The sequence below is a fragment of the Lytechinus variegatus genome, chromosome 18 (genome assembly GCF_018143015.1).
Source record: "Lytechinus variegatus isolate NC3 chromosome 18, Lvar_3.0, whole genome shotgun sequence".
In the NCBI taxonomy this organism is placed as follows: Eukaryota; Metazoa; Echinodermata; class Echinoidea; order Temnopleuroida; family Toxopneustidae; genus Lytechinus; species Lytechinus variegatus.
The window spans coordinates 19,501,005-19,511,330 of NC_054757.1; positions in this window are offsets into that span (position 1 = coordinate 19,501,005).

The following is a 10,326-nucleotide window of genomic DNA, read 5'->3' on the forward strand; positions in this document are numbered from 1 at the left end:
ATTTGCATAAATTATGTGATATCTCTTATGCTTTGTTTTCACCAGCTAGTGTACATGTAACACATCACTTGTTTATCTTCCAAGATTGCTTTGGCTCATTGCAAGAGAGTGTAATGCAATAAAACATGCCAAATGTTGTATTTCTCTACATAACGCGTGCAGAGTACTTATTTGCATATTTAGTAATTACTAATTTGCATAAGCATATCTAATAATTCAAGCACAAAATAACACAATTCCATGATAAACAACCTCTTCTTGCAGCTGAAAACCTTGAAACGGGAATTTATGGACCGCAATAGGTACCAAAGTATGAAAAATTCAATTTTTTGATAAAAATTTGCATATTCGCATAATTAATTATGCATATATTAAAAAATACAATGAATATCAGTATTTTGACTATGTTTTCTTTTAGAGGACATGACAAAGGATGTGTGTGCCAAATTTGGTTGCGATCGGACGACCAACGGCCGAGATCTTAGGGGGGGGGGCCAAAAGCCCCCCCCCCCCGGTTTTTCTAGCCTCCAAAATAGCCCAGTCTTTTTAGGGTTAATGATATTTCTGTAATGTGTAAAACCTCGAGTGCAATATTTAATATTACTATTATGTTCTTATTATATTTTGTTAATTCTTAGGTATATAATTTGATGTATTTTTCCATTTTTCATTTTTCTCTTAACTTTGTATGTGTCAATCTTCGGACTGTTTACGATGTCTTTTCATAATAAACCGAATTGAATTGAAATCCATGCAAACTTACTTAATTACAAAGCTGTCGCAAAACGTAAAAGCGAAACTCCTCAAAAAGAATAAAGGCGAATCGAACAAGGTAAAAACATGTCTTTAGTCTGATATGATGCACCAAAAAATAATATCACCTTACCTTATATGTTGTTATTGATAATGTAATTTATATACATGTGAAATGTTGTACATGCCGCCATACCATTGAAATTCATGAGGTAAATAAATATGATCGACATCTTAAAAATACTTTTAAATCATTTCTAATAGTATTAGTTTCCGTTCTCTAACAAACATCAATCCATTTCTCAGAAAATGCTGGGGCTATTGAACTGTTATAATGAGACAACATTTTGATGACACTGTTTCCACGTTATGCTATTGATTGAATAATGGAAATATTACAAAAGCGTTTCGTGATTATTTTGTTGTTTTGGGAATGCTTATGGATACATTTTTAGAGAAATAAAAACAAATATTACTTAATAATAATAATAATTATACTTGCTTATATAGCGCTTAATATACTTACTTTGTCAGAAGTCTCAAGCGCTCTACAGTATATGCAGCATAATTACACTTGCTTATATGAATTTCTATAAGTCATCTTATAACTGTCATCATAATTATGATTACTCGAATGACAATACTAGACAGACTGATTTTCAATCTCAGGAATGAATATTATTTGACCATTTCATAAAGTCGAGATGATAAATTAGAGTAGTGTTGAAACTGATCAGCACCGCATTGACTTTGGGCAAATACCACATAGTTGTCAAACTGGTATGAACTTAGTGTTGTTTTTTTTGTCAACTCTTATGTTTCTCTATATATACCGAACTCACTAACGCACAGATGGGGGCTGGGTGCATGCCCCCCCCCAAAAAAAAAAAAGATGTCGAACAAGAATTTAAAGGAAAAGAAAAATGTGAAATATTGTATTATTTTCTAAATACTATATAAAATATTGACCAAAGGGGGGAAATCGTTGTTTTTTTTATTAAAAAGATAACAAATTTTGTTCTGACGTATCACTCGGTCGCATCTTTTATTAGAACGCTTGCTCTCAAAAGTTTGGGCAAAGTACGTTACCGACTGAGCAAGACCTCGTAACACGAAAGATAGCGATTAATCGCTAATTTGAAAGAACGATTCTGATTGATTCCCAGTCAGTCTGAGCAAAATGTGCATGCAACGATGATCTTGATAGGTCATTTCATTTGGCAATTAATCGCTAACCTTTGTGTCACGGGGCCCTGGGGGGTGTTTCATGAAAGTTGTCAGCACCGACTAAAGTGTCGGTACTGACTATTTCACTGAAATCCTTGGTTTTGATTGGCTGTGAGGCACTTGACTGTTACTATGGTAAATGTCGGAGAAAGCTAACTTGTCAGAATGTCAACTTCCATGAAATGCTCCCAGGGGCCCGTTGCAGAAAGAGTTGCAATCAATCGCAACTCTAAAAATCACGCGCAACTTGATATTCAACCAATGAACAGCGGGCATTTTGGACTTGCGATTGATTTTTTTTGGCTTGCGTTTAAATGCAACTTTTTTTTAAACGGGCCCCAGGTGTAAGATTATCAGGTGTTTTTGCGCAGTCAATAGAGGCTTTTCGCAACGTGCCGCAGCATTCTTTCAAGAACATAAAAAAGTATCCTGTTGTCAAATTTCCTTCATGACAAAAAGAGTAACCACGAAGCCTTTGTCAAAAATTGGTGAATCAAAACAGCAGTTCCGCCTTGGACCCGTCCCGGGGCCAGTTGCAGAAGGAGCTGCAATCAATCGCAACTCTAAAAATCAAGCGCAAGTTGATTTTCAACCAATCAACAGCGCGCATTTGGGACTTTCGATTGATTTTTGACTTGCGTTTAAACGCAACTCTTTCTGCAACGGACCCCTGGACCACACCGGATTTGTAATATTCGTCAGATCCGCAACTTAGGGCGAAACTGCTGTTCCGGTTCACCAATATTCGACAAAGACCTCCCGGTTTTCATTTGACGGGCATTTTCAATACATTTACTTGTTCTTGAATTAATTCATTCTGCGTCGCTGTGCTAAAACTCCCTATAATAGCCCTATAGATGCGGACACGGGGAACAGGGACTTCCTTTGAAAATGCAATTGAAATCAGAATGGAAAGCTGAGAGGCTTATTTGTTATTTGTCGAAAGTTGGTGGACCGGGACAGCGGGTCATCCGAAGATTTGCACCAGACGAACAATTGCAAATATATGTAGTTGTCCAGAGTCAAGGGATTCCGATGCTGACCTGTCCAGCAACTTTCGACAAAAGTCCCACAGCTCTCCATTGTGATTTGACTTGCATTTTCAAAGTGATTGGTGCGTTGTAAGGAATGTCTCCGTCAGTGGCGTATCTAGGATTTTCCACGGGGGGGGGGGGCAAAAGCGTCCGCCCCCTCAAAGAAAAAAGCAAAAAAAAAGGTTATTCAATCACAAATAAAGGATATTGTACCAGAAAAAAGTGACACCCCCCAAAAGAAATGGTCTTCAAGCTCGTCGAGTCAGGGGGAGGGCAATAAAGGTATTCAAGTTCGTCAGGGGGGCAAAAAAAAACGTTTTTCATGCTGGTAAGGGGGCAGGGATACGTCCTTTGCATGGGTTGTGACTCGTCAGGGGGGCAGACTGCCCGCATGCCCCCCCCCCGTAGGTACGCTATTGGTCTCCGTAGTAAACGTCTAAAGTCTAGTATGAAGATACACCGAAAGAGTCGAATGCAATGATGCCATTGTTAAAATAACATATTCCCCAGGTATTTTACATTCCACCACGAATATAGCAATAACATGTTCGCTGTCACGCACGCAACTGCAGTATGATAAAGATGAAATAAAAAATACAACTCATATTCGATTCGCGTATACTAATTCAACTCTAAACGGTTTATTATTACCAAGATTCCAAGAAAATATGACATTTGTTTTGTGCAGGTGAATCGTGAGAGGTGGAATGAGGCCGTGAGGAACCAAATTACATGAAAGGGGGGCTCAACGATGTTGGTTGATTTCTTTCTAATTTCTTAACAAGCAAGCCTCCCCCCCCCCCAAAAATGATAATACGAAGGGATTTCTTAATTTCAATAAAAACAAACAAAACAAACTTACTCTAAAAAATGAAAAGAATTCGAAAAGAAACAACCGGACCAATAAAAAATGTGTCATTTAAAGGGGGAAATGTTATAGTATCGGCTGAAAAAAAAACTGAATAGGAAAATGTGATGAATGGCAAAATAATGGGATATTTTACACAAAAAATGTCACGAGCACAATTTCCACCGGGTTAAGCCTAGCGCCGAGGGGGGGGGGGTTGCTACATACCCTAGTGGTGTTTTTGATTGGTTAAATAACCGTGTCCCTCCGGTACAGAGTAAAATCGGGTTGCAATTTTTCCCAGGGGGAGGGAGTTGACCAAAAGGACCATCACCAGCGATCGGGTCGCTAAGAGGAGAGCCGATTATCATTTTGTTGTTGTTGTTGTTGGTGCTGGTGGTATTTTTAACACCTTTGATGTTTTCTTGGCATCTACTAGCGCAATGGAGACCATAAAAGGCAGTTCATGCAATAAGAATGTATCTGCATGATTTTGATGCACATTTCTTTTTAATTTAACTTGGCAGCCCATGGGGGGAGTTAAACTCCATACCCCCCATAGATTCGCCATTGGGTTTTCCGATAACACGAGCCATATGATATCAACTAGAGCCTAGAGCCATATAGCAATACGATTATCAGGATTATACCAAAAAAGTAATTTATTCATTATGGAATCTTAAACTATTTTAGAGTTTGTTATGCTTATTAACTTCATTAAAAATTGAGATTTGAGGTATGAAAATTGGGACTTCAACACTTTTTCACTTTTCCATTTCCGAGGGATTATCCAAATAGGCATGCTCCAGATTGCCTCCGAACATGACTGTATGATCATGACTTGATCAATGAACGAAATAAAATGGAATGAAATGTCAACACCAAGTGAACGAAAGGGGTCTCTTGGGGCACGCACGCTCGAATTGGCGGGAAGCGTGCGTGACAGAATCCTCAACAAATTCGTATGTCATCGCGCTCGTCGTCAAGCTCGTGTGGTAGTCTCAGCGCGCACACCTGGTTGGCGCCGTCAAACGAGAAAACATGAATTATGATATAACCTAGATAAAAGGGACAGTGACTTAATGGTCCCCTATGTCTTGGAAATAATAATAATATTCCGCATTTATATAGCGCTTCACACATCGGAACGACGTCTCTAAGCGCTTTACAGATATATTACCCTGGTCATCGGATCCTTGCATGTCCGCATACAATGTATGCACCTTCTCCACTCCCTGGGGAGCATTCCATCAAGAGTTCCAAGACTAAATTGCTAGGCATACTACATAGGCTTTCGCATCCTACCGTGTACCCATTTAACACCTGGGTGGAGAATGACAAATTGTGGATTGACGCCTTGCCAAAGGACGCTAGGCCATGGTGGGATTCGAACTCAAGACCCTCTGATTACAAGGCGAGAGTCAGAACAGCTACACCACGGCGCTTCCACAAATAAAGCCAATACAATGCCCCGAATGGAGGGGGGGGGGGGGCTAGACCTCAACAATTTCCGCGACAAGGATTTGAAAAAAAAGAGAAAGATAAAGATGAGAGGGAAAAGGATGCTATAATTATCTGATGGAAATTACAAGGTTAGGTTTTCACCTTGCTGGTAGTTCACAATTTTCAGTTACCAGCGAGCGAACATTTTAAAGAAATTTTGCCCCAAAATGCCATGTTGTGTCTCCTAATAATGCAGCTGCTTCCGACTGAATGAAGGAAACACTGACCATTTCCTAGCGTGCATGTACCACAACTGATTTTTTTATTATTCGAAATTAAAGTCATTAACTACCTGTCTTTTGACAAGGCGATGATCGAGGTTCGTCGTGTGTGAATGTTGACTTGTTTGGAAAAACTTAAATGATAATGAAAACAAAATTATATACTAGTACTCCTGATGTCATTGTAGATCCATGCAATGTATCTACTGATAGTTGAAAATGCACCCCAGGAAGGGGGGGGGGGGGCACAACCGGCCTGTGTTGAGAGCCATATTCATTTTTTTTTCTGTAAATTTGTAGTTTTTACCCAAGTGTCCCCCCCCTCCTTTGTTTTTTTTTTATTGTGCTTTTGCTTGTCAAATTTTCCGCGGACGAAATGACTGTCAATTTTAGGTGAAAACCGTATTTTTTAATTCTTTTTCTTTTTCTGCTTGTCAAATTTTCATCGGGGAAAATGTGCCCATCCCCCGCCCCTTGTAAAAAAGTCCTGGATCTCCCTTCTGGTCACACACAGCGAATTATCGAAAAGTTAACGGGATTCCCTTGCATAAAAAGATAGTGATACTTTCATTTCAGAAGGGTCTCTCACTTTAACATGTTTGAATAGGCCTCCAACTATCCTCATTGATTGAGGCCACCTTGTGAACACAAAGAGCCTCGTTACAATCAACAGATCAGTCATGTGTTTCAACACATTATTATTCTCAGGAATTTGTGGGTTACGCAAATGTGATGACAAAAGGCGAGACTTCGCACAAACCGGGACCACTTTCGATTTTACCTCAAAAATGCCCCCAAAACGTGCTAATATCCCTGGATTGCGAGCAATGTGGAATTGGCACGAAGAATTAGGCGTGGGTGTTCAGACTGCATGGATAGACGGACGTCGCGCCATTGCGGGAGACCGGGCGCCCTATCCCTCCCAAATACAGTCTCAAATTTTCAAAGATTTTTCCAAGTAATTTCCAAGAAACGTATGTTTTTTTTAGTTATGCCGATTCGTAAACTCCAGATAAATCAGCAACGATTCGAAATATCTACACGCTCTCACTATTTAAGTTATAGAGTCAGGACGATGTCAATAAGGTCAGAATTGAGAATTGATAAAATTCAATCAAAATATTCACCAACATTCAAATTTCATATACTTCTTACTTTTCAGAGTCAAATACTTCATTCTTGGTCCAAATTATTGTAAGATTTATAGGATGGATACCCCGGAGTAGACGCATCGGTTTGGAAGGTCCCATCATGTCGTACAAACAGTACGGCCCCTGAGCTGAAATGACATTTTATCCAACCCTGCCGCATTCGCCACAGGGGGGGGGGGGGTTGTCTTAAATGTGACTTGGCTTTATTTCCAAGCAACAAGGCTTTGTAATTTAGAGCTACTTCACTCAAGCATACATTATTTATTGAAATCTTCTTAAATTCCACTTTCTTCCCTTGTTTCTCGTATTTTCCCCCGTTTTCACAATATACTAGAAAAATAACAGGGTCGGCGCTCCTGTCTTCGGTAATGCTACGTGTACTCTAGTCTTCTTCGCGTTGTAATTTCTTTTGCTTTGTTTTCAGACCACCATCCTCATATTTCTTCATAATGAAATTATTCCAATCTTGGGGCAAAGTTTTTCCAATCAATGTCCCAGGCCATCTCAGATAAGGGGAATGAAGCTAGCTCCTCTATACACAAACCTGGCCTCTTAGACTATCGATCTTGGCCATTGGCGTAGCCCCCTTCGTGGGCGTTTCTTCGCGTAAGTTTTAAGATGGAAATACAATACATTACAGAATTGAAATTGAGAGAGAGAGACAGACAGAGGGGGGGGGGGGGGGGGGAGGTGATGGATTTACCAACAAGTCTTGTCCTGGCCGTTCCATTTCGATGTCCTTAGACCTTCGGCTTTTTATTTCTCGAAAGTGAGTTTTTATGAGTTTTCCACTATTTTCCACTTATTTTGCAAAATGCATTCCTCGACTGAAGTGCATGTGCTACCCTCATTCATAATGATAAATGGGGTACAATATTAATTTCTATATTATTGAAGAAGGTGGGCTTTGGGCGTGCATAACCGTGCGCAGTTAGACGTGGGTGGGGCAGAGACAGGGGGTTGGCTCTTTTTCAGAATCCCCTCTTTCAGTCAAACTTTCGCAAAAAATAACCTTAAAGTGTGCACCAGGCCCTACAGAAAGCCCTTAAATTTATTCGGTCGCTTCGCCCCCTTTCCTTGTAAGAAAAAAAATCCCACATACGGTCGTGTTAAGTTGTGTGACGGAGAGGGAGGAGGGGGCACCTCTCCTTTTTCTGGTTACAATAATGACCTTCCCAATCCCTAATGATTCACCCACCGTACTATTCTCGTCCGCACCATGTTTTTTTTCCTTCATGTTTTTTTTTTACTCGATGGAATAAATGACCCGAATGGGCGCTCGAAAGGCAGCCAACCTACGAGGAAACATTCCCGGATGAGAGAGGTTCGGCGGGGAAAGGCCGAAGGGGAGGGGGGAAATAGAAGTGTTGACAGGCCTGTCTGGTTTGATCACGTGTGAGGTTTTCAGTGAAAGTCGTAATCATCATCAGCAGGGTCACCGGCTCATCAATAAACTCTGGCCACATTCACAGCAGCGTTAAAGGGACGAATACTTTGTAATAATAATAGCCGAAAAAAAATTATTGGTGAAGATTCGAGGAAAATTCATTAAAGATTAAGAAAGTTATTATATTTTCTATCTATTTGTGACGTCATAAACGAGCAGTTGTCCCGTATGTTATGTAATATAAAATTAATAGATTTAAAATTCCAATGGTTCATAATGACTAATTTTTTATTTTCTGTTATAGGAGCTGGTGTGAAAACATTGTGTGTTGATATTCTGAGGGTACAGTAAACCCCATTTTCAATTTTCTGAGAAAATGACATTTCATTGCTTTTTTTATCATACGATATGTAGGAAAGTTGCTCGCATATGACGTCACAAATCTTATCATCAAAATTCAAATAACTTTTTAGATTATTTTATAGCTCTTTCTCAAAATTTCGGCAATATATTGTTTAACGATTTTTTATGTTTTTTTTACAATAAACTTTTTGTCAGGATGAACTTCCTATCTAAAACCGTCCCGAGACCCCAATGACAAATCATTGGTCCGAATAACACAAAGATTAGCGATTAATCGCTAAATCGATAGACCAATCAAGATCAATGTTTCATGCTCATTTAGTTCAAAGTGCCGACTATAGGAACCAATCAGAAGTGTTCTTTCATTATTTGCTAGTCTATTTGGAGTCGGTTTCGTTGGTGTGACTCTAGTATCAAACTGAATATTAAAAAAAACTGAGTAAATTTGTATCATATTTTCTTTCCTCACAGGTGGCAATTTTTTTTTTTGTAAAATGAAAATGAAAATCCGTATCAGAAAATTCATTTTGATGGTAAAAATAAGTGGTGAATCAGGGGCAGCGAGAATGTATTTTCGTGGGGGGGGGGCAAGCCAAAAAAGGGCATGCACTTAGATTTCAAACTGGGCATTTTTATACAAACGGATATTTTCACCATGACACTATCATTTGCGTAGAGTAGTTGTGTATATGTAGTAATCAAGTTGAGCAAAGCCTTTTAAAAGTGATTTCTGATTGATAGGATGTATATCAAGGCTTTATTTCTTCCGCGAGCGAGCGGTTTGGAAAAATATGAAGTAGAAACTCGATTTTTTTTATCAATTATGGCGCTAATTAGTGTTAAAAGGCATCCAAGTGAGATGTTGCAAATCGCGAGCTCAAACCTATGAACATTATTCTATTAAGACATTAAAGTTGAAGATTCCGAGCAGTTATAGTAATCATGAAATAGATTTATCCATTTCTAAATTAACGCGAGCGCGAAGCCCCCCCCCCCCTGCCGCTGCCCCGGTTCCACCGCCCCTATGGTGAATCATGTGGTGAATGTCAATTTGAATTTGATCCATCCATCCATCCATTCATTCATTCAGTCAGTCAGTCATTCAGTCATTAATTAATTAATTCATTCTTAATTTTTTTGTTTATATATGCATTGATATTCCGATAGATATACATGTATTTATTCAATCATTTATTCATTCTATCTATTCAACAATCTATAAAATCATATTCATTCATTATGCTTTTATTTATGGGGGTGGTTGTTCATGCATTACATCCCATTCAACATCGATAGATCACCAATATGGGATGGGACCCCCTCGTAAACCTCGATGTCCTATGCCTGTTCTTGAGCCAGTTTTTTCATAGGTGATTGATTTTGATTTGATTTACAACATAACAAATGCTCTAATTTTGCTTGACCTTTGATGTAGTAATGTTCTAATGTCATATGTCTCTTAAATCACACCGCTGTCCCGCGTGAATTAACTGAGGGCCTTTTCACACGTGAATCTTGAATCATCATTGTAACAATTATTGCTGTTGTAATTGTGACTGTGATTAGCGTTCGTGATTCTAATCATGTTCTAGTTTGGTTTCACACGTGTTAGATATTCGTCATTAGCCTTATTTTTCACTGGAATCATCATTCAAATTCCGATTTTTTTTACCGTGTGAAAGGGCGGTAATGCGTATCCGAACAGATCGTAAAACAAAAACCTGCATCTCTTATTATCATCATTATTATTATTTCATTTGGCATTTAAAAAACATAAAGAATACAAACAGATCTGGTCATTATGTCGGCCAGAAAGATATTCGTTTCCGATTCATTATTA